This window comes from Haemorhous mexicanus, chromosome 3 (assembly GCF_027477595.1).
Source record: "Haemorhous mexicanus isolate bHaeMex1 chromosome 3, bHaeMex1.pri, whole genome shotgun sequence".
In the NCBI taxonomy this organism is placed as follows: domain Eukaryota; kingdom Metazoa; phylum Chordata; class Aves; order Passeriformes; family Fringillidae; genus Haemorhous; species Haemorhous mexicanus.
Genome location: NC_082343.1, coordinates 102362717 through 102385451, shown reverse-complemented (window position 1 = coordinate 102385451; position 22735 = coordinate 102362717). Strand labels below are relative to the sequence as shown.

At 41.6% G+C, this 22735-nt stretch overlaps 1 long non-coding RNA gene across 11 annotated transcripts in view; it reads left to right on the top strand.

The window, feature by feature from the left end:
- LOC132325480 (uncharacterized) overlaps positions 1–22735 on the top strand; it is a 226091-nt gene that overhangs the window by 91295 nt on the left and 112061 nt on the right. For 10 of the 11 annotated variants that reach the window (XR_009485956.1, XR_009485961.1, XR_009485957.1 and 7 more), the window contains one exon: positions 3766–3923. The exons of the other annotated variant lie outside the window; for it this stretch is intronic. This is a non-coding gene — a long non-coding RNA (uncharacterized LOC132325480). The remainder of the gene's footprint in view (positions 1–3765; positions 3924–22735) is intronic. 11 annotated transcript variants of the gene reach the window in all.

Sequence of the window (22735 nt, the reverse complement as noted above, 5' to 3'; positions counted from 1 at the left end):
GAAGCAACAATGTACAGCAAATCAAGCCAACTCAAAATATTATAATGTAAAATGGTAGTCACATTTAGCATATGGCAGAAAGAAATTTAAAAAAACAAACAAAACTCATTGCTTTTTGGAAAAGTGCAGATTGTGTCAGTCATGTTTTAGCTCTCACAGTTCCCATGAAGTATGAGGAGCAGTCTGAGTGTACAACCTTCTTGTCTTCATAGAAAGAAAAGCTTTTCAGTACTGCAGATTATCAAGTCACACTTGTAAATGAGGTGCATACTTAACAGATCTCCAGGACTGGGCTGTCTTTTGTCATAGAAGCCAAAGGCAAGTTTTACATTATCCCAAACCAACCTTCAAATAATTACACTTGTTGTATGGCAGCTTTTGTTTTTCTTTTGGAGAAAGGTGTTCACCTTGATGAAAAAAAAAAAAAAAAAAGAGGGAATTTTTTAGTCTTGCTGGCTCCTCAGAAAAGTTCTATCCAGTAACATTTTAAAGACTTTGACAAGTTCCTTTCAAGCTTTGAGGGACTTCTAAACCATTGTGAAATGCAAACTCCTTCTCCTCTGTCTGTGACAAAATGAATTAGGCTGCAATCCATATTGATAATAGCAACTGAGAGAGATTAGCAGAAGTCTAGCAGACATCTAGCAATTTTTAATTACTTGTATTTTTTTAAATGAGAGAATAAATTTAAGGGGACAAATAAGAACCTGAGATATTTATTAAATCCAAAATGAATTAGAATGAATATGATTTCTCTTACAGAGACAACTAAAATGCAAAAACCTGTCTAGAAGCTAGGAACAGGGGTTGGGCTATGGAAAATAGAAACCAGCATTCCTTGGCCAAGAAAGCAGATGTTAATCATGAAATTATTGTAGACTCACGAGGCATTATTCCTATGCAAGTGTATGACCTCTAATTCACCTGAAAGATTCTTATCTGTTTTCCCTCCTAAAGTGTGCATATATATCTAGATTACTCCTACAGATTATTTTGCTTTCTTTCATGCTTCTAAACCTATGTTTTGTTATTGTAAGGAGGCTTTTCACTTGTGGGTGCAGTTGCCGTGGATCCTGTCCCAAGTAGACCTGCTGGCTGTATCCATGCTGAAGTTAAGGCACTGTGATCATTGTGTGGGAGACACAACCCAAGCTGAGGATAGCCAGGAGCAGACTGCTGTTACTGGGGGCAGCTGCTTTGTCTGAAGGATGTCTTATGTGACATCCTTGCAGCACTGTCTGAAGCCTTTGTGCTGCACCCTGTGTGGGATGAAGAAGAGGAAGGTGGTTTTAAGTTGTGAACTATGCAGTGCCCGAAGTCCAAGGCTTAACAACCCCTCTCCCTGTCCAGCCCCATTTCTACAGGAGAAGTGTCTCCAGTTCCTTCATACCTGAAATTTTCATTGCTTAATTTGTATTTGCTTTGGACATCAGAAAACCAGCCTGAAACCTTGACTGTGCTTTTCTAAGATGATCTTTTGAGTCTATCCCTTAGCGCTGTCTCTACCCCTCTGAAGCCAAAGATTGAGAAGGAAGGAGGGTGCCAGGAATCTGGCTGGCTGTAACTCTCCTTGAAAATGCTAGTTGAGTGATCCTTTGTCTGATCTTGTAAGATATAAAAGCTGGTGAGTACAGAGGAAATCTCTGATGATCACAGAAGAAAGGTTAAGGCAGACAGAGTGAAATTCTAAGGAACTGTTTGGGCCTGATGAGAGTAGGTAGCAAGCCAGGGACCTTTCTGAGACTCACCTTGGTTCCCTGGCATGAAGAACGTGTGACTAAGGAAAAGAGCTGGAGAGGCAAAAGGCACAAGGGTCCTTTTCATCCTTGTCTGACTTTTTTTCCTTTTGGACATACCTTGAGGGGACAGGGTCTTCTTCTTCTCAAGAACACGTCATACATTGAACTGTTGTTGTATGTTGCTTAGGATGAGCAAAGACAGGAATGGTTTCTTCTGTTCAGAACCTGAGAGAAGTCTTCTTTTAAGAACATCTTTGTTAATTAAAGTGATGGAAAAATAGTCCTTTGATACAAATGGCTTAGACGCTCGTGTTATAGCCACTTTCTTACGACAGTACTGTGTGTGGTACAGTTTGAGCTTCACATGGTTGCCAACCATTTTTCTCTGTTTTTTAATGTTTTTAAAGCAATTTCAAGTCTGCTTAATTCCAAAAATATTAATACAAATGACATTAAAAGATGTTTCTGGTGCTCCTATTTAGACTGTTCTTGGCAGAGGGCTGGGGAGTTCAGCTAGAGCTGCCCAGGCTTGCCAAAGCCAGCTAAGCAGCAGGTCCCCCCTCCTCCTCCCTCCACCACCAAGAAGGGGAAAAAAAAAGTCTGTTGGGCCCTAGATAAGCTTTGAAAATGCTAACAGAAAGAAGTGGAGAATGGTCTAGAAGCCAGATGTGGTGGGGAGAGAGAGGAAAAGATCTGGGCAGTTATGAAATGGTAGAGGGGAAGGGATTTATCACAGGATGGTAGGAAGGACTATAGAGGGTATTAAAAACAGGCAAGTGAACATTACTGGAAGTTGATGATATTACAAGGGAAATAGCTACTTGCTGCTGGCTGTGTAGGAGGCCTGTCAGACTTGGGGAAGTAAAAGCATAGTGCTTACATCAACATGATTTTTTCTTTTTTATTTTTTTTTCCTTAATGGCATCTGGTCCTGTGTTGCATTTGGGCATGATATTTAGTGACCTACCTATATGTGACACATTTGCTGTAGGCAGTGTTGGTTGCTGCAGCTGGCAGGGACAGGAAAGCTTGCAAAGGGGAATTCTGGAGCATGGAGAGCCAGTACTGTCCAAGCCCTAAACAGCTCCAAGCTGGGTACATCAGTGTCAGCACCAGAGGTGTCCTACTGGTGATTTAAGCTGCGTGTTTCAATGTTCCATCTTGAACTTTAGCTCTTGGGAGCCACCGCACTGAAAAGAAAATGTGTATTTGATTATGAGTGGAAAGGAGTGCTTGGGCCATCTTCAGCTGTTTGAAAAAAGGAGAAGAATTTGGTTTGCCTGTTTTGTTCCACAGAAAAGTGGGGCACAGGGAAAGAAGGGGAATTCCTGCCCTCTCTAGCTCTGTAGCAGCAACCTGGGGACAACCTCAAAGTGCTGTGCCCATGCAAATGCCACTACCTTAGCCTGGGCTTGGCCACATTCAGTGTTTGCTAAGTGCTGAGTTTTTTCTTTATAAAGAAACCTGTTTAAAAGGCCACAAGTAATTTCAAAAGTGAGGGAAGAGACTTAAGTTATCCCTTTCTGGTTCAGAGAAAGGAGGGGAATTGAGTGGATCTGGGCTGGGATGTAACTGGAGTCTAGCAAAGCTGTACCTGAGATGAAGCCCAGCTATGGTTCCCTGATTCTCTGCTGCATCCTCAGTGTGGGCTGGATCAGCTCTTGCACACCAGGACAGGTGGACAGCTGACAAAGGAGAGCAGCCAGAGTGAGGTGTGAGGCAAACAGTGCCCCTCTACTGCCTACCTGAAGCCACAGGAGGCTACACTGACTGCATGAGCCATGGGGATCAGCCCCATTCCCGGGCAATCCCTAGAAAGGAGTGAGCCAGCCCTAGACCCTCAATACTGCAAGAGCTAACCAGGATGGACATTCAGTGTCTGCTGGAGCAGCCAGTTCTGTAGAGCTTTTACTGTAATGTCTCATCAGGCTGCAACCCATATTTGGGATTGCTCAGATCCTTTCTATCCTTTCTTTGGCACTTGTGTGTTGTTTTCCTGGTAGTAATACTCTGCTCTTTTCTTTAGATCCCAGCTGGCATTTGCTGCATGTGGACAAAGCACAGAAAGTTTTCCAAGTCCATTTCAGAATATCGGATGCCCTTAAAGGTTTGAAAGGACTTATCAGTCAGCAACTTTGGAAGAGCATTTCAAACCCACTGCCAAAACAATGGGTCAGCTAAATAGTAAGTGAACCTTTTTTACTGCTGTGTGTCACAGACCCCCTTCTGTTTCACTGGGCTAGAGTTTTATTGCATGAAAAGGGATTGGACTGGATAAACCAGCATTCTTTCCTGGGGAACCAGCAGAGCACGATAATCACACAGTATTGTAGGCAACAGAGTGAATAGGAGCAATTGTGTCCAATACCTGAGTTATTGGAACATGCCTGCCTGCTCATGTGAGCCAGGAGAGAAAGATTGTTTTTCCTTTCTGAAGAGGGAAGATTGGAGGGAAGCTGTGCCAGAACCTTTCCAGGTTTAGAGAAGTGGAGGAAACACCTGCTACGCCATCAGCATTCTTGTTAACAGCGACTGCATGAGTGACAGAATCTGTCCTTTCCGGGGATGATTCAGACTCAGAAGACTCTTGGTAGTGATGACACGAACGCCTGGTAGCTCCTGAAAGCAGAACTAATGAGCAGTGCCACTCACTTAGCGTATGGTTTGACAACAGATGCACATGTTGGTAATTAAGTATTTGGCTGCATTACATTATTTTATTTTTGGATTTCTCAAACACACTCCCATTGCAATCTCTAGACACATTAGCATGATTTAAAAGCCCTAAACTTCTAACAAACAGAAAAATCAGCATAGGAAAACTATACCCTGCTTTTCAGAAGGACTCAGTAGTACATGGGCCTTCCTGTGCACCCCAACCTGGGAAATATAAACTCTGTATGGCAAAACTGTACTCAGAGAATAATCCCAGGGATTTCTTCCATGTTGAGCAGAGCGGTGTCTGTTGTTTCAGATCAAATCAGTGTACAAGTCTCGCAGGATTTTATTCTGCTGTATCATCACATCCATCACTTTTTGTGACCTGGCCTTGAAATGGCTTTGAACTTCATGAACTTCATAAATACCTGAATGCAATTTACCTTGCAGTGCTTAGGGAGCAGACTCAAATACTTCATCTTAGAAGAGATCTTCTGGAATGTCTTATTATGTCCTTGTGTGCTAGCAGTTATTTATGCCTACGTGTTAATGCTGACCTCAGCTACAAGTGGCAAATATATGCATAATGGTGCTTGCTGGAGCATCTTGCTCCCAAATTCTACACCTTTGCTAACTCAGTCTAGATACTTATTAAAACTCTCCCTTGGAGCCCAGGCAACATTGCCATGAATGTCAAGTATACTGGAGGAAGAGTTACCTGAGACATTATGGAAATTGTGCTCTCATCCCACTCTACCTGGGTTTCTGTCATGGGTTGTTAGGAGGAATTAGGGTGCATCATAAGGGCATGATGGAGAACCATATGACAGCTGGGGAGGTCACCTGGTCCAGGAAGGAGGTCACCTGGTCCAGGAATAATGCACCGCATTAGGGTTTTTCCTGCACATTATGTTACAGGATAATAATTTCCTTTTGTGTGAAAGTTAGGATCCGAGCCAACTACAGTGAACTTGAGCTTGTTTTGAGATTCTGAAAGCAGCAGAACTAGTGAGAAGACCTGTTCTTTATCCTGACATTAGTAATGGTATACAGCAGAGGTCCAAGATCTACTGCAATATCTTTGTAAAACCACCTGTAAAGTTGTTAAATATTTTGAGTCTTGCCTAGAAATTCTCAACCTTGTTTTACAATTCAAGGAAATTCCAAGAATTTGTGACCACTGCCTTCCAAAAGCATGGCTGGTCATAGTCTGTGCCGTCTTTTCATGAAGAGATGAAGTAAAATCTCTTTGGTTTCCTCTCTATCTTTTTAAGCCTGGTTGTAGAGCTAAAATTGCAAGATGCTTGTGCAAAGACACTATTTGACTGACTCAGAGTTGTCTCAGGTGTATCTTTCTGTGTTCCTATTCACTGGCTGGAAAGTCTGCCTGAAAATCATTACAGCTTAGGCTGATGTAGATGTTAGCTATGCTTAAAGAAAAAAAGAATTTCAGTCGGTGCTGACACTCAGAAGTGCATTTAGAATTTTGAAGAAGAAGGACAGAAATGAGAAACTAAGAAAGATGTGACCAGGCAGCTCCACCTACAAACCATAACCCTCCAGGGCAGTCTCGGGTTTCTGCTGTGTACTAGCGTACAAAACAGATTACATGCAAACCTAGACTGCAAGCATGAGAGTATTGGAAATCTGTTGCAGGTGTTTGATGGTAAACAGTGTTTATAGCTGCCAGGATGGAAACATTAATGCGTGTGAGTGAGTGCAAGTGGAGGGCAGGCCTCAAACTTTCACCCCATTACCTTCACATTTCGGTTTTGCTTTGTGGAATACCAGCTCCCTGTGAGTTCAGACTGCTAGTGAAGCTACTATATGATTTTACTTGAGCATGTCCTGTGTTCAAATTTGAAATGCCAGAATCACCTGAGAAGTAGTGGGCTAATTTATCACAGGAACAAAAATATACAATGGAGACTGAATGGAAGAGGATGAGTTCTGACAGGCATGCCTTTACTTTTTCAAGCAAGTATTTTTGCTTGGGTGGGTGGTGCATTAGTTATATATACAACTCATACTTTTAGCTACAGCAAAATGTGAGAAGACATAATAATAGCTCTTCAAGCTAAGGCTTCCTCTTTTTTCTTCTTTTTTTCTTTTTTCTTTTTCAGTTCAGTTAGTTTGAGAGTTTAGATTATTCTCTTTCTGAGAACTGAGGGAAGTATTTTTAATACTTCTCAGTGTGAGAGGTGGCTGGGCTGCCCTTAATCTAAGATGAAAATAGCAGTACATTTACTAGGGATTTGGGCCAGAAGGTTGGACTTCTAGTGCAAGGCTCCTGTCTGCTGCCTTGCAGTGGTTCCCAGACAGTCAGGAAGATAGAAAAAACCAAAATAAAAGGCAGATTCACCTTTGAAGAATTGGTGAGTGTGAAGGGCTAAGTATGCTTCACTAGTATTTTTTTCCATAAGGAAAACAAGCAGTAGTAATTCTGGTATAACCAAAAGAGAAATGTGTTTACTAAATTTTAGCTCTACCCACAAATAGTTGACAATTGCTCTCAATGAAACTGCAGCATGAGAAGGATTCATGAGACTGTTGGTGTCCTCCATCAGGGCTGTCTGCAGGCTGGGGTGGACAGTGAGGGGGCAAGAGGTGTTTACCACAGCCCCAACACACCCACTGCTGCTGTGTTTTGTGGGTGGGGTGGGTGCTAAGGAAGGAGGTGAATGATTTTGTTCAAGTGATCTTGTGCAAGAAAGATAAGGGGCAAGCCTGTCTCCGTGGGGTAAAACTTTACCCTGTGCTTTGTCTATTGGAAAATGCAGTTCTCATCTTCCACCTGTGCCACTTTGAAGTAAAATATACAAGAACATAAAATGGCTGGTCTGGCATTTTCTTTTGACAATCTGATGCCTAGAGAAAGGTATACAGCAGGAATATTTCCTTGTAGATAAGGTATAAAGCAGGAGTATTTCCCTATCAGTTTCCTGCCTTCCTAAGCCAATGAAGTCTGTGTCTAGTACCCAAATGGATATCTGTCTTGTTCATTTGTGCAAGTGCATCTTGAAACCATGCACTGTTTACAATGTTCTTTGGTGACAAACTCCTCCATTTCACTACCAGTTCTGTTGAGAAGACCCTTGCTCTGGTTCTGTCGCTTCATTCCTATTTTGGGTCTCTCATTCTCAGTGACCATTTCTTATTCCCCTTCCTATGCCACTTTTTATAAGAATCCTACCCCTTCAGTTTCTATACCAGGAAAAGGGAACATCTGTACCTCCATCATGTGGGCATCTTTGCATGTTCAATGGAGGCTGTGATATGGGGCTGGAGAGGGTCTTTTCAGCTGGGGTTTCTTCAGTATGGGCTTAAGGACTATAGGCAGAGCAGCCATGTAGGCACTTTACTTCCTCATGTCTGAGGAAAATGGTTGGCTGAGGTATGCTTGACCCCAGGAAGAAGTGAAGAAGTCATCATCCTCTTTTGCTTAACACAGGAAAAAAAGGTGTAGGAATGAGGGAGAACAGAGTGGGAACCATGCATCCTGCTCACTTCAGAAGACTCAATAGGTCTGTAAAATCATCCTATTAATAAAAATGCACCTTTTAGTAAAGTCTGGAAAGGTACAAGCTCTTTAGAAACCTAAAACAGTTTAACCCCAACACAGCATAAAAAATCTTGAACTGGAACGAGTTAGAACTGATGAGATTTCCTGGGATCTGCAAAACTTCATCCTTGCACAGTCCTACCTCTCTGAGCTACCCCTGGATCTTCCTGGGGGGCTGAGCTCGTTGAGAAGTGGAGGGTGCAAGCAGGCATTTCCACACTGCACCGGCTGAGAGCATTTGAAAATCAGAATGCCCAACTTCAGTTTTTTCTCCTTAAAGAAAAAAGACAGATGATTCAAAAAGCAGAAGCTTATTCTTTAATTTGTAGCTGTTAATTCATTTATAAACCACATGTGCTTCATGAGTGATTATGCTAATGTACTTAAGACTATTTAAACCCTTGCACTGATTAGCCTAACCATTCATTGTACAAATAAGATGTTATCTTCAGAATGTGTCTAGCAAAATTCCATAATCACAAACATGTTACTTTATTGAATGCAACTATTGGCATTATTGAATCCAGCCACTTACACCTTATTTTTTAATGTTCTGTTTTGCATTGTATTCGTATATTCCATACTGATATGGTAGGGCTAGGCTGGTGGAACATATTTAATGGCAATAATAGGCAGTTAAATTTATATTTCATCCTGTCTCCAAGCAAGAGAATTTGTGGGGTCACACTCACCTCATGCATGCAGAGGAGCAAGTGGGCTGTGACCCCTCTGAGGCAGGTGGGATGCTTTGGCTCTGTGCCATGAATTAGCACACCATAGCCCTAGCCCTAGTTCCTGCTCTGAGGTCTGCCAGGTGCTGTGGGGCTACAGGCAAATCACTTAGCCCAGTGAGTCTGGTTTTCCCCATCTGAACAGGGTAATGATGCTCAGCTACCTTCCACACTCACTGCTAAGTGCTCTCTGAGTCACAGGCGTTGTTATGAAAGGTATCTGGAGAGAAGATTTCTTTGGGCAGCTTTGTGCTGAAGCTGTCAGAGGCCATTTCTGGGCAGATTCCCTTGGGGCTGCCATCACGTCAGTGTCATCACCTAGTGTCATTTCTTCATTAAATGATCCAGGGAGTTTAAAGAGAAATGAGGGTCTGTGCTCCCTCCGTAGTGCTCTGAGAGCCGGAAGGTGCTTTGGGTGACCTGCCTGATACAGAAAACTTGTCGCCAGCTTGCAGAAAGTCTTCTGCCTGCAGAGTCCCAGGATGGGATTCTGCTGGGGGGGGTCAAGGCTCTGGCCTTTTGGTTTGGAGAAAAATCAAACCTCTTTTGCTTTCTTTGAGGCAAAATGACAGAGCTCTGTGGCATTTTTGTTGGTATATCTTTTTAAAATCTGTCTTAAGATGAACATAAATTATAAAAGTCTTTGGTTTTGTGTTGCTATATGACCCTGGCATGCTGTGAAGTCAGGAGGGAACGTTCTTTTTGGAGGAGGTACAGGGCAGCATGGCTTGTTCCTTGACTGGCCTGCCAGCATCCCAGCCACACTGGTTATGGTACCAGGACCGTGCATCGCCCAGGCCCTGGAGAAAGCTGAGAAGGACTGGTGGTAATGATGATGGGCACTTCTATCCCTTGTGCCCTGGTGTTTGTTTGGGCTGGTTCTTCCTCTGTGAGCTGAGCACTCTGAACAGCAGCCATTAGAAACAGCTAACTGTGCTCTGGGCTTTGTGTGAAATAACTGCGAAGGTCAGATAGTGAAAGTGGAAAAAAAAGTCTGAGATAGATATCTGTATATCTAACATTGTAAAACTACTTTAAAAAAATGTTCTGTGGATGAAGCACATGGAAAAAGCTGTGCTACTTTTCTAAAATGTGATGTTCAGAGACTAGTTTACTCAAAGGGGCAGCTGCTTATACACATGTAGCCCCATCAAGCAGAACCTCTGCACCAGCCCGTTGGGAATAGTGACACCTGTGCAAGCGGGTGCTGACTTTTGCATACACAGAAGCTGCTTTTAGGGTGGATGAGTGCAGGCACTCCTCCCTGAACATCTGCAGGTGCGGCTGCATGCAAAGAGACAAAGGGAAGTTGAAAGGAGGCAATCTTATGTGCCCTTCATGGCAAAAAGTCATGAGTCACACTTAAAAATACTGTAAGATTCTGTGTTTTCAGGCTTTTCTCTGCAACCATGAAGGCTGGAGTTTCAAGGGCAGGCCTCCAGGAAAGAGGACAAAGAGCCTAGTAAACTGCAGGAGCTGACAACCCTGAAACTTGCCGGCAAGTGTCTGAAAACAGCTGCAGCTGAACTGCCCACAGCATAGATTCAGTGTCATGCTCTGTGTCACCATTGAAGTGGAAACCAAGAGACCCTCTGGCTGTCCTTGTAAGAACAGTGAGAGAAGCAAAAAGCTGCATAACTTGTGGCAATGCAACTCCCACAAGAATGGCAGCACCAGTGCGGGGATGTTGCACAGCACCACAGCTTCCTCTGTACAGGTGTGTGAGTGCAGCCCAAAACCAAGTGTGTGCATGTTCTGCTTTCAGATAAGGCATATCAAGGTCATGCAAGCTAGATGCAAAAGGGGTTAAACACCAGCTGCACAATGGTTAAAAGTTGCATTCTTGCATTTATGTATTTACTGTCATAAGAGAGTGCCTTTTTCTGAAGTGTAGAGATGCACAGAAGGTATGTTCGTTCTTAGGACAGATTCTAGCCCTAACTGAAACCAACTAAACCATTAGCACAGAACCATGCTGCTTTTCCTTTCATGCCATTAATTAGGAGAGTTAAAAATCTACCCTATTTTCTTATTAAAAAAATAGTACCAAAATTTGCACTTATATGGATTTCTCAAAAGTTTTTTATGGTCCTGAGAGCACTATTGCAGGGAAATTTACAACTAAAAATCAGATAGAGGCAGCAAAAAAAGAAAGATGAGTAAGAAGAGGACCTAGTCTATAATTTAATTGGAATCAATGGGAATTGTGCCATTTGCCTTTGGTGGCAGCAGAATCAAAGCTGAAACACCAGCTGTAGTTTATTTTAGATTGCTGCCTGTCTGAGATTAGATTTCAGATATCTCCACGGGGTTCTTTTTCTTTTAACTACCTACAATTTATGGCAGCAATACATATTCTACGTGTTTTCCTTTACCAGGGGATCAGCTGAGCCTGTAAGGTCTGTAGGTGAAACAAGCCCTTTCCCTTTTTCTTTTTTTTTTCTTGGGGATGAGTCTGCCACGTGTTAGTCTAAATAAGTGGGTATTTCACTGCAGGGAGAGGTGCCTTGGGACAAGGCCTCCAAAGTTGGGTGACTGCAAAAGTGAGAGGTTGAAGCATGTTGTGCTACTCAGCACTTCTCAAGCAGATGTATGGGAGGAGTGAAAGTTGCAGCAGGCTGATGACTGAGCTCTAGGTGTAAGGAACTTGTGGGAAAGATGGATGATGCTGCCAAATAAATTCATAACCTCTTGGGAAGTGCTGTACTGTTGTGAAAACAGAGAACAGGGAGAAGTATCCTTCTGTAGGGAAGAAGGAAAAATTAAGGCCTGAAGTCAAAGAAAGACTTGCAGAAGACAACAGGGAAATGGTGTCCATCTTGAATAGATGCAATAATCTGTGTAATGCTAGCACTTGCATTTATGTAGCAGTGCTCTTTTGGCTGGTAAATGTGTATAATTATCTTTGGGTGATGAATGAAAAATAATAGTCACTCAGTCTTTGAGAACAAACAAAATAGTTGCTGAGGTGTCAGATCTTCTGCATCCCCTATTTGCTCTTTAATAGTGGTTAGTGGGCAGAGATCTCTGCAGGGGGTTTAGACAATCAGACAGGAAGAAACTAGTGGTGAGCCCTTGAGACACCAGGTGACCTAAAAAATAGATAGCTTTGATGTTGTAGGAAGAAGGAAAATTTTAGAAAACAAAACTCCAGGAAAAACTCATGAATGTTGGCTGAGGGGAAATATCTAAGGGGCCAGGACAGAAAAGTAGCTGCACTCTTATGGAGGTATATTATGGTAGCTACGAGCTTTGTAACAACTAGTCAGGAATCACTAAAAAAAAGAAGTGAAGTGCATCTTAGAGAAAATGTTGTGGTTTTCAGAGCTTTAAAGTTTCCTGGATTGCTCCTGCTATGGAGCATTAAATGCCCAAACGTGAGTTGTCTTGCCTTACAGATTTACTGAGGTAAAGTGGCATGACTATGTTTTTTCCCTATTTTCTTTTATCTGGTCAGAGGAGAGAAATAGCAGGCATGAAATAGGCACTCAACTCTGCTCCAGTCCTTTCAGTGGCTAGGGTCAAGCCATTGATCAGGCCTTCCTACTTCAAAGGAATAACGAAAATCCCCAAACGCTTCCACTAATAAACTGTCTCCCACCCATGTGTGTTACTGAAGGTGCCAAGAGCAGACACTGTCTGACATTATAATAGAAAGCAACTGATAGGCAGTTCTCTCTGCTAGAGCAACCAGACCCAAAGAGCTGATATAACCTCCTACAAGCAAGGACAAATGATAATTGAGATGTTTCTACCCTGGTAAACTGTACAGCACATACTCTGCTGTCCTTGGGTCTGATTCTGTATTTCTTGAGTGTTCTAATGTGAAAGTGATGTTTAGAGGAGTTTTGAGCATGTCAGGAATGTAGCTGGGGCTTGAAGTGTAAAAGGTGTTAGCAAATTATTGCCTGAAGCACAAGGCCACCTGGACTTGTGACTGCAAAGTTTCCAGTGGCAGTAACCAAATGAGGTTTTATTGAATTACTCTGTGTAGGAAAGATATTTTTGCTTTGCTAAAGAAACTAGAATTTGTAAAGCTGAATATTAATGAGACACTTCAAAACTAAAACAGGAGTAACCTATCTCAGCCAACAGTTTAGAGTTATATCATACTGGAGTTAATAGACCAAACTTGAACAAAACCCCAAACAAACCAAAGCATGTCAATTTTCAATTCATTACCATTATTTGAGTGTTACAGGCTTTCTGCACCTCTCTGAGCCACAAATAAATAGATGGGGTCCATACCTAAATTATCTTTCCTAGGGTCTCGCTCCTCATTTTAGTGTTGATTGCAATGTATTAAAAATGCTTTTGGTGGACGTGTACATTCAGATACTCTTACTAACAAAAGAGAGCAATCAGCAGAATAGGTGACTGAATTATTTACATTATCTGTTTTTCAGCTCAAAAAATCAGTTTCTTTTTAATAGGTTTTCTGTGCATGTTTTCATGAAGGATAATTTTTGGAGGAAAGCTTTTGAAAAGGGAAAATTGTTCAGGAGCAAGACAGATCTCTACAAAAGTGAAATTTACCTGTTTATTGTGGACCCAGAGCCTGAGAGTAGATTCTGACATATGTGTGAGCCCAGAAGTAAACACAAAGGAGTTTATTAATGTGGGTGGCATGATTGGCATGAAATGGAAATAGTGCCTAACATTTATAAAGTGTTGCTGCTCTGATTAAATTAAACAGTTTTAATGTAATGGCTCAAACAGGCAATATCCTTTTTAAAGGTAGGAAATGAAGCTTATTAAGGCTTAATGACACACACGGGGTCACACCATGAGTTTGAGGGATAAGCGGTTGAATTAGAAGACCTTTCTTCCATTATAATGCTCTACATTAGATGACAATGCATAACAGAAAGAATGAATGGAAATAAAATAAGACAGATGGTGAATGAAAGGAAACATGCATAAGTGTTTGAAATAAATATATGCACTGGGCAAGAATGAAACTGGTAATTGAAACCTTTGCTCACTTTAAAATACAATTATATGTATTTGCTTGCAGTGCATTTTGAGTAACAGGCTACTGAAAGGGATGATATGGCCTGTGAGAGAAAGTGAACGCATTTACTGAGGGTGTTGTTAAAAGCTATATTTTTGCCTCCATTTTCAGGAAAGAATAAGGGAACAGATGGCAGAAATTTCCCAAGGGAGAAAAGAGAATTACTAGAGAAGACCAGGATCAGACCTGCACAGGTGATCATGAAATCGAAATGCCTGGAAACTCAATTTCTCAAGGTCGATATAACCCATGCCTAGGTAACCAGTTTCTCTGAATTCTGAGGCCAATTGGAAAAACATGAGAAAACTGGGAGGTGCTGGAGGACCAGCAAAAGTGTGAAATGTCAGTGATGACCTAGAGAGAATCCAAGTAGATCAGAGTCTTGTCAGCTGGGTGGTTTCTATTTAATTTCTGTCTCTGCATCACACTCATTGCTGGAGTATCTGAGCACCTTCAGTAAAAACAGCCATGGTGTCTTTGCCCTCTCAGCTTCTCCTCCCAGGACAGCCAGTGTTTCTTGGAGGGCTTGTTTTAGTAGAATCTTTGTGTTGTTATTAGTGTGTGTATTGTAGAATATTTGTTGCAACAGGATGAACTGAGAGAGGTGTCTTGTGCCTGAAGTGGAAAATAGCAGCTTAGGGAGGAGACTGCATTTCTCAGTAGCAGCTGCTCCTGGACTAGGCCTAGTTAGACTGGAATTGCTGGAGATTTAACAAAATAAGGACAGGAATTCCTCCTCCCTTGCATAGCTGTTGATGTTATGTCTAGCTGATTTGTGCCTACTTTCTCTCCTCTTTGGTGATAAAAGACTGTTTTCAAACACGACTATCCGACTCCAGCTTCACAGACTAATGCTGTAATGCTGTTTTGTTCCAGTCCCACTCTAACAACCAGATTTTGTGAGATGTCCTGTTCCTAATGCACAGGGAGCTAAATGCCCAAACATCTTTAAAATCTGTGTTTGTCCGGTGTATCCCTGTGCTTTTGCATCATTTAGGTAAATACTGTAGTATGAAAAGAGGAAATATCCATGTGGAAGAGGCTGGAAAACCTGAAGAGGAGTACAGTGAGAGAACTTCAATAGTGTGATTTGATTATCCATAGTCAGCATGATTGCCTGAGAAATACTGTCTCTACCAAAGAGATTGTTTTTTGTTTTGCCTTCTCAGAGGAAACGGAAATACTTTTGGTGGATTGATATTGAGCTTAAAATTAAATTTACAAATCTTATGGAGTAAGTGGATATTATAAACGTAACACAGGACGATCAAGCTTATTCAGTGCTGAGGAACAGGTTTCTAGTTTTAGGGAGCCTCTTCCAGATCAGCATCCAGAGTGTTATGTTCAGAACAGTTCCTTTTCCTCTGATCTTAGTGGGTGTCTTAGAGACTTGCCAAGGAAGGCTTGTGCTCCAGGAGTTGCTCAAAAGTGCTTAGTTTCCCATCTTGTGGGTGATGACTCTTCCTATTATATAAAATCCTTTTGTCTGGTCACTACTGAACCAATGCTGGGCTTGACAATCATCTTTCTGGATCCTGGTTGCACTGCTCTGGAAGAGTTAATGGCAAAGTAAGGAGAATTTTGGGACAACTAAGGAAAAGACAGATGATATTTTGAGCTGGAGCTAGCAAGTTACTAGCACTGACCAGTGAAGTGTGTTAGAGACATGAAGACATTCCTAGATTTCATATAGCTTCACTTCTGTTTCTCATAATTAGTGATTTTCTTTAACAAAGAGCATTTCTTCTGGCATTAAGCAACCACCTGGAATTTCTGCTGTCCCTTACTCTTACACAAAGTCTAACTTGTAAATATTTGGGATATAATACACAGCACATTACCCTTGTTTAAAAGGTGCAAGTACTGATGCAGAAAGTCACTTGCCCTGCAAGTAAGCCTGCAATAAATACCTTGTTGAGGGAAAGAATAGATGGAGAAGAGGTCATGCATGGCTGATGCTGACTGAAGGTAAGTGTGTGCCTGGTACAGTAAAGATATTGTTCAGTACTTATCTCCCTTGTGAAAATATTGCAATATAAAGTTGTAATAGTACCAACATATCCATGTGTGTTACTTGTCTCTCATTCCAGCACCAGCTGGGCTGGTTTGTTCTACCCTGTCACATGTTTTAAGCCATCAACCTGTATTCTGCACAGGTGTCAGCCCTCACTGTGATCAGACTGCTGATGCTTCTGACCCGATCTGAGTGCATTTCACTAATGTACCTCACTAGAAAGAGCTTCTGGAGGAAGCTTTGCCCAAAGGCACTCCCACACTCATGGCCAGGTGGGGAAATTGGGCCCAGCTGTGAGCAGGGTGACAGGGAGGGCTCACAAGCCTGGGAGTGGCCCTTGCAAGTTTTGCCTTGCACTTGAGAAGCTCCTTCCTGCCCCCACATTGCTCACCACGCTCAGTGGTTTAGTGCCACCATTTGCACAGGCCTCCCCCTTCCCGGCAGCGCTGGGGTGGTAAAGTTGTGCTCGCACAGCATCTCAGTCCAGATCAGAGGTGTAGCTCGCTGGTAGGATGCAGGTGGTTGGAGTGGGAGTGTGCAGCGCTCGCAGTCGCGCTGGGTGACACTAACCAAGGCGGCTTCCTCCTCCCACGCACCGGGCCCAGCGCGGCGCGTTCTTCCTGTTCTCGCCTCCGACAAGATGTGCAGCGGGCTCTCGCTCGGAGTGGGCGGGATGAGGTCACGTCCTCTGCACCATGTCAGAATGGGAGTGATGAGCATCTCCCAGCCCAGCACACGAGGAGTCAGCTTCCAGAGAGGTTGGTGGCGCTGGCAGTTCCTGGTGTGCCATTGTACTGATCAAAGTTATATGTTGGTCTACACCAGCAGCAAATTTGTCCCTGGGACTTTTATCCTTCAGTTGTTTAAGCCATACTCTTGTGAATGATCAGTGTGAAGTGGGCTGTGAAAAAGAAAACTAATTCTATCTCAGTTCAGTGTTCAGTATTCTGTGTACTTTAAATCAGCTGTATAAAAAATGGTCAATCTCTTTCCCATCCCATGGCAGGACTTCAGTTTCTTCTTGAGTAGATATGGTGTCTGGCTTAATGTGGGCTGAGGCTGGGTTAGTAGACCTGGTTATCGTATTTACTTGTGTGGTAATTGAGATTGATACACACTGAAATTTCAACAATAGACAAATTAAATTCAATTCTACTGCAGTCCAAGGTGCTTCTTTGTATGCTGCCCAGAACAGTGGTTCATCACTGGGACTCCTCAGACTACTGGTAATAAAAGTAATAAAGCTACAGTTGATAATTATGAGGTTGTGTTGTTTGAATTGGGATTTACAAGAAAAGGTTCTTGCCACAACACCACATATCTTGCCTACCCTTTCAAGGAAATGTTAAACACTTTTTCTTTTTACTTTTTCTTTTTTTTTTTCCTCTTAAGTCTCTGTCTTTTTTATGCCTGTATCATTGTGTATGATGAGCATCAAGTGTGCAACTCTTTCCAAGCTGCAGACTTCCACTATGGATAGAGTACCAGAAGGGATAATAAATAGAAACTGATTTTTTTTTTTTTTTTGGGAAGCAATTTGCATGTTATGCTTCTGGATCCTAAAGAAAAGGAAGCATACTTGATGTTAAAATTGGCTTCATGGCTCCAGTTTTCTCAGCTCTGCACCACCTGCCTCTAATCAAACTGTCCAATTACAGGAAACAATTGTTTTCTTGCTTTCTGTTAAGTGCAGAAATTCATTCACTAAAGGACTTTTTACCAAATGTTGCTTTTAACAAAACCAATTTCATAATTTGTTTGAAAATAATGTGCTGTTTATGTCCAGTATGCATGTTGGGATTCAAACATATGGTCACCAGGATCCTCAGAAGGTCATTTACAAAATTGTAATATTTATCTGAACTGATTGCAGGGTTTGGAAATCTCTATTGTATTGGGAGAAACTCAGTGGACATTAATAGTTTCACAATTATTTTGGTAAGCTGAGAATCAGGCCCTGACCTATAATTATCACTTACACGAAGAGCACTGATAATACAGAAGGGAAATTGGTCTCCCTAGATATGCTTCCTTAATGTGAGACAATGACTTCAGGCTGTTTCTGAGCTGCAAATCTCCCAGGTGAAATCTTGCTGAAGTAGAATAAAGCAGAATAAAAACCAGAGTAAGAGGATCCAGCTTTGGTGCATTAAACAATGCTTTCCTTGCAGAACTCCATCTCAAACCAAACTATAACCTTAACATGCTCAGTCAGCCCTGCAGAATTACACGAGACTACATAGAGAAAGCAAATACACAACATCCACTCTCATTTTAGCTGTGATGTTTATATATCTTCACCTAACAACTGCTTTTTATCTGCAAGGAAACTGATAAGGAAAATATTAACAATATACTCTACAATTTAGGAGCTTACTAATTATACTATAAATATTTGATTGCCTCACAAACTTTGTATGAAACAAAATAGACTAAATAAGTGTGTAAAGATCTCAGGAAGGAGGCCTGTATGAAAAGACATATAGTGCACTGTAAAATTTCCTCGAGAAGCATAAGGTAATTATTGGAAACTACTGAAGAGAGGAAACATGAGGAGCTACTATTCACTGTCTCATAACAAGAGAAGGTGGGGGTTATTCTATAGCATTGACAGTCAACAAATGCAAAACAGATAAATGAGTGACTCATCGGCATTAACCAGTAAGCCTTCAGCATGTGGAATTAATTTCCATAGGAAATCTATATTAAACTGCAGCACAATTGGCAGCAATGCTACAGCCATGTTGAGAGGAGTGATGTACTAAAAACTACTTTTTGTTTCCAAAATGTGTTTAATACGTGTCTGTGTACTCACATACAACTTGCAGCTATGCTAGCTGGATCAATAGACTGCTATATCCTCTGTTAGTTGAATCAATGAGAAGGTATTCGGTATACACCAGAAAAAGCTTTGGAAATTTGATACAATGCCCTACACGAGAATTTATTTTTGTCCTTATAACTGTACATGTCTATGCCTTTTTTTTCCTCTCCTATATTTTCCAATTTTTTTTGCCTTTTAAGTCAGGATCAAGAAGAGAACAATGCTGGAGATTTTCATGTTGGCTGTCTTGTACTGTTTAGCAATTTTTTGTTTGTGTATGAAAGAAGGGTTGAGGGGTATATTACTTTGTTCCTGTTATTTCCAAGATTGCTTTAGTTGCACCTGGCTGGTTGATCTTGCTGCATTTGTGTGGATAGTGGAGTGGTATATAAGAAAAAAAAAAAAAAATTGGTAACTGTAGAACAAATTTCCATTGATTTGAAAGGAGAATAAAAGAGAAGAACCTAACACAAAGCAAATGTTGCTTGCAATGCAGTAAAAGTCAGCCAAAATCTGAAATGCTCCATTAAAAGGGAGACAGCATGTTTACCAATTGTTATTCCTATGACATAGGTCATTGTTCTGTTTTATTGTGCAACCTGTAATATATTACAGTGCCCATCAACATCCCATAGTAACATCCATTCTTCATATGATAGATGCATACATTTTATATGTTAGCCAAACAGGATGGACAAATACAGCCTGACCAAGCTAGTACCCTGACTGACAAGTGCTCAGTGCTAGTGGAAAATAGGTATGGAGAGATGCAATTCCCTGCACTCCCAACATTGCAGTTTGTGCCTTAATCTGTGTTTAAAAGGAGATACCAAGTTTTGTCCTAAATCTTGGGCAATGCAGAGAAGAGGATTTGAAGAACACAGGAGGTTCAGGGAATTGGATTGTTGCCTAAATATTCTTTATATGCCCAAAAATGAATATAGATATGCATGTTCTGTATGTTCCAGGTATGTAGGTCTGTATGGAGTTTTTATAGCCATAAGAAGTTGGAGTGGTGGATATGAAGGTATTGAGAAAAAGTAAGGTTAGTAGGTTGGAATGCAAGGATGTGGGGTATGGGTATAGAGGATATCCTCACACAGACAGTGGAAATTCTGGGAATTACCAGGAAAAAAAACTATACAGTAATAATTTCACCATTATAATATCTTGTCCCTTGTTATAAGTTGACCCTGTTTTTCCTGCTGAAACAGGGAAAAGTTGTCCTCCAATTTCCATGTTTCCTTTCATATATTGCACTTCAGTTGTCGTCCACTCTTGGTGTCTTGCTTGAAACGTGGTCGTCCTACCAGGTGTGTGCATGCACAGAGGGACACTGCCAGCCCAGCCCTGCCCTGGTGACCTGATGATCTCTGTGTGAGTGCATAGTCAAGATCAGAAAACAAAAAAGAAATAGTATGCTTAAAGAAAGAAGGAAGGATAAAAGCAGAATTTTAAAGCACTGGAGATTCTGCAGGTCCCATGGTGACACTGCCCACCTGGAAACATGTGCTGCAAATCCTGTGTGTCTGCTGGCCATCAGCCCTTCCCTGTGTCTTGGTGGGCAGTGGGTAATGTGCAAGCTGAGACAGAGAACAGTGATAGCCTCAGACTGGTGTCAGGACTCCCTGAAGAGGGAGGAAAACTTCACATCCGAAAAAGCTTTTCTCTAGGATTTCTGCTATTTCCAGTTGTTTCAGGTCCTGGTCCATAAACCCTCCAGTGTGCTGCACTGGAAGGATCTAACATACACAAGTCTACCTAGGCAGAAGAAATGTACATATTATGATGGTTTCACACCAGCTCACACTGGGATTGTCCCTGGGCAATAAATTTTTTGATTGGAAGACAAAGACACACATGAATCACCCAGATACCATCTTTGCTTCCTGCCCTTCACACCCTATCTTACTGCGTATTTCCCGCATTTGTCACTAACCATAATCACATTTTGGTGTGGGTCTTGCAACTCATTTAGTCCTATGCATGTTTAAATATGATTGTCTAACTCTCCATATAGGAAGAAAATTGTTTAAAAGGAAAAACTTTTAATATATATGTCACATTATTTAGTTATATAAGAATGTCCATCATCCTGCAAAAGTGGCCCAGGGTCCAGCAAGTCCAACAGCCAACAGGTGCCCCCAGATAGCTTCAGAAAAAGATGCAAGAAACATGACCTTTGAGGCAGTGCAGAGCATGGGCTGGGTTATCACTATGTTACCAAAGTTTGGCTGCGTGATTTTAGTGGGTAATGGCCACGCTGCCAATTACACCACCTTGGAAGAGGCTGTTAAAAAAACAGAGAGTCTCCTTTGGAACTAAAAGCAAGAACAACTGGCCAGCCATCCCTGTAGCAATTCCTTTGTGAGTCAGGATGGTATTTGGGTTTGTATTTAACTGTATTGGTTAAAAATTCAATGAACAAATTTAGTTTTTTTATTCTGGATACTATGCAAGCAGTTTCTAGAAAGAGAACAGAGCCTGCAAGATTACGCTAGTGCTCACATGGCTTTTTGAGTGGGCAGCTGAAACGTTTTAAGTAACCAAAAATAATAGTAGGGGACATATGATAGCTTTTTGTTATGTTTTCTATTCCGTAGGACTGTCTTTAGATAGTTATTCATGCTGAAATTCATTACTTTCACGACTCAAATACATTTTATGACTATCTAACAGCTTGTCTGCATATTGGAACACAACCTTACAAATATCAGCACACAAGCATTTGCAAAATAAATTGAATTAGTATTCTATCAGCTCTGGAGCTTAACTGCTGTGAATAGGTGTTGCACAGGCAGTATAGTTTAATGGTTCCTGAGGTATTTTAATTCAGGACTCCATAACATACTTCTTCAGCATGTATGCTTGTGGAAAGAGGGTCACAAAATCTTTCAAGCTGCCCAGCTGTTAAATGGTATGCTTATATATAGGTAGCTTAGCTAAAATTGGTAGGATGCATTGAAGTATTTGGATGAGAGCTGCTCTACAGTGTAAGAATAAAGTATTATTATTAGAAACATTATTACATTATCAGCAGCGTGACTTACCATGAAAACTCAGGAACTTCTGGCTTTAGGAGATGTGGTTTTTTTCTTTAACAGAAGTATTCAAGAAATAAAAAACAGACAAAATAAGGACATAGGTGTAAAACAAATAACAGCGATGTTAACTTTATTAAAAAGCTTCATTGTGGTATCAGGCAGGAAGTGAAACTGCTTTCAAACTGCAAATATTTCTCAATCATTTCATGCACCAGCAATCTTTGTAATAGGTTTTCTGTTGTTTTTTGCAAAATGTTCAGATGAGTAGATAAAAGTTCAGACTCAAGGGGAAAGGCAGTCATTTTTCTTGGATTTCAGTAGCCATGAATTTCACTTTGTGATTCAAAGTGACCTTAGAGTCTGTCTCAAAGAGCAGATGTGCATGCTGAAGGTTTGAACCCTAACTATTTTTATAGGGTCATTCCTTTTTATAAACCAGCAGAGCTGTGTGCTGGCAGCCTTCTAACTGGCTTTGGGTGTTGACTCATGCTTGGTGAGAGTTCAGTCAGAGGCAGCTGAAGGAGAAACGGCTCCCAGCTCCCCTCCCTCCCCACCCTGTGCCTTGCCATGGGCTGGTGGGATGTGATGTGTGCCTGCACCCTGGCCAGGGAGCTGAGAGCCTGCTGTCCCGTCCTCCTGTGGGCTCCTGCTGACTTCAGGCTGTAACCCCTGCTGACTCAAGAGGGGATACTTGTTGTGCTGAAGCCTCCCTGGGATGGTGGCTTCCAAAAGAGGGACGGAGGTGACAGCTGGTGAATGCTTCATCCATCCCAGTTAAATCTGCCAGCAAATGTGCACCAACACTTTTAGGTTTTGTGCTACTTGGAACTACTTCTCTGCCTCTGAGTATCATGTTATGTTGATCCCAGAGGGTCAAGTACAAAAGTATTGAGCACTTAGAGACACTAAATGCCCTTACTGGGTGAATTAATGGGCCTTGAGAGTACTTGGCAGTGGGACTGCTCAAAAAAAAACTTCCATTAAACTCTTGCTTGACAGAAGAACAGTTTTTTCATTAAAAACAGAAAGCTAGAAAACTGAAACTTCAGCTATCATATTCATTTCTGCACCTGGGTCAGATGCAGAAGGTCAGATGCAGACTAAGTGCTAATTAGGTATCTCTTGACTCAGTAATTCTTGCTAAAAGTG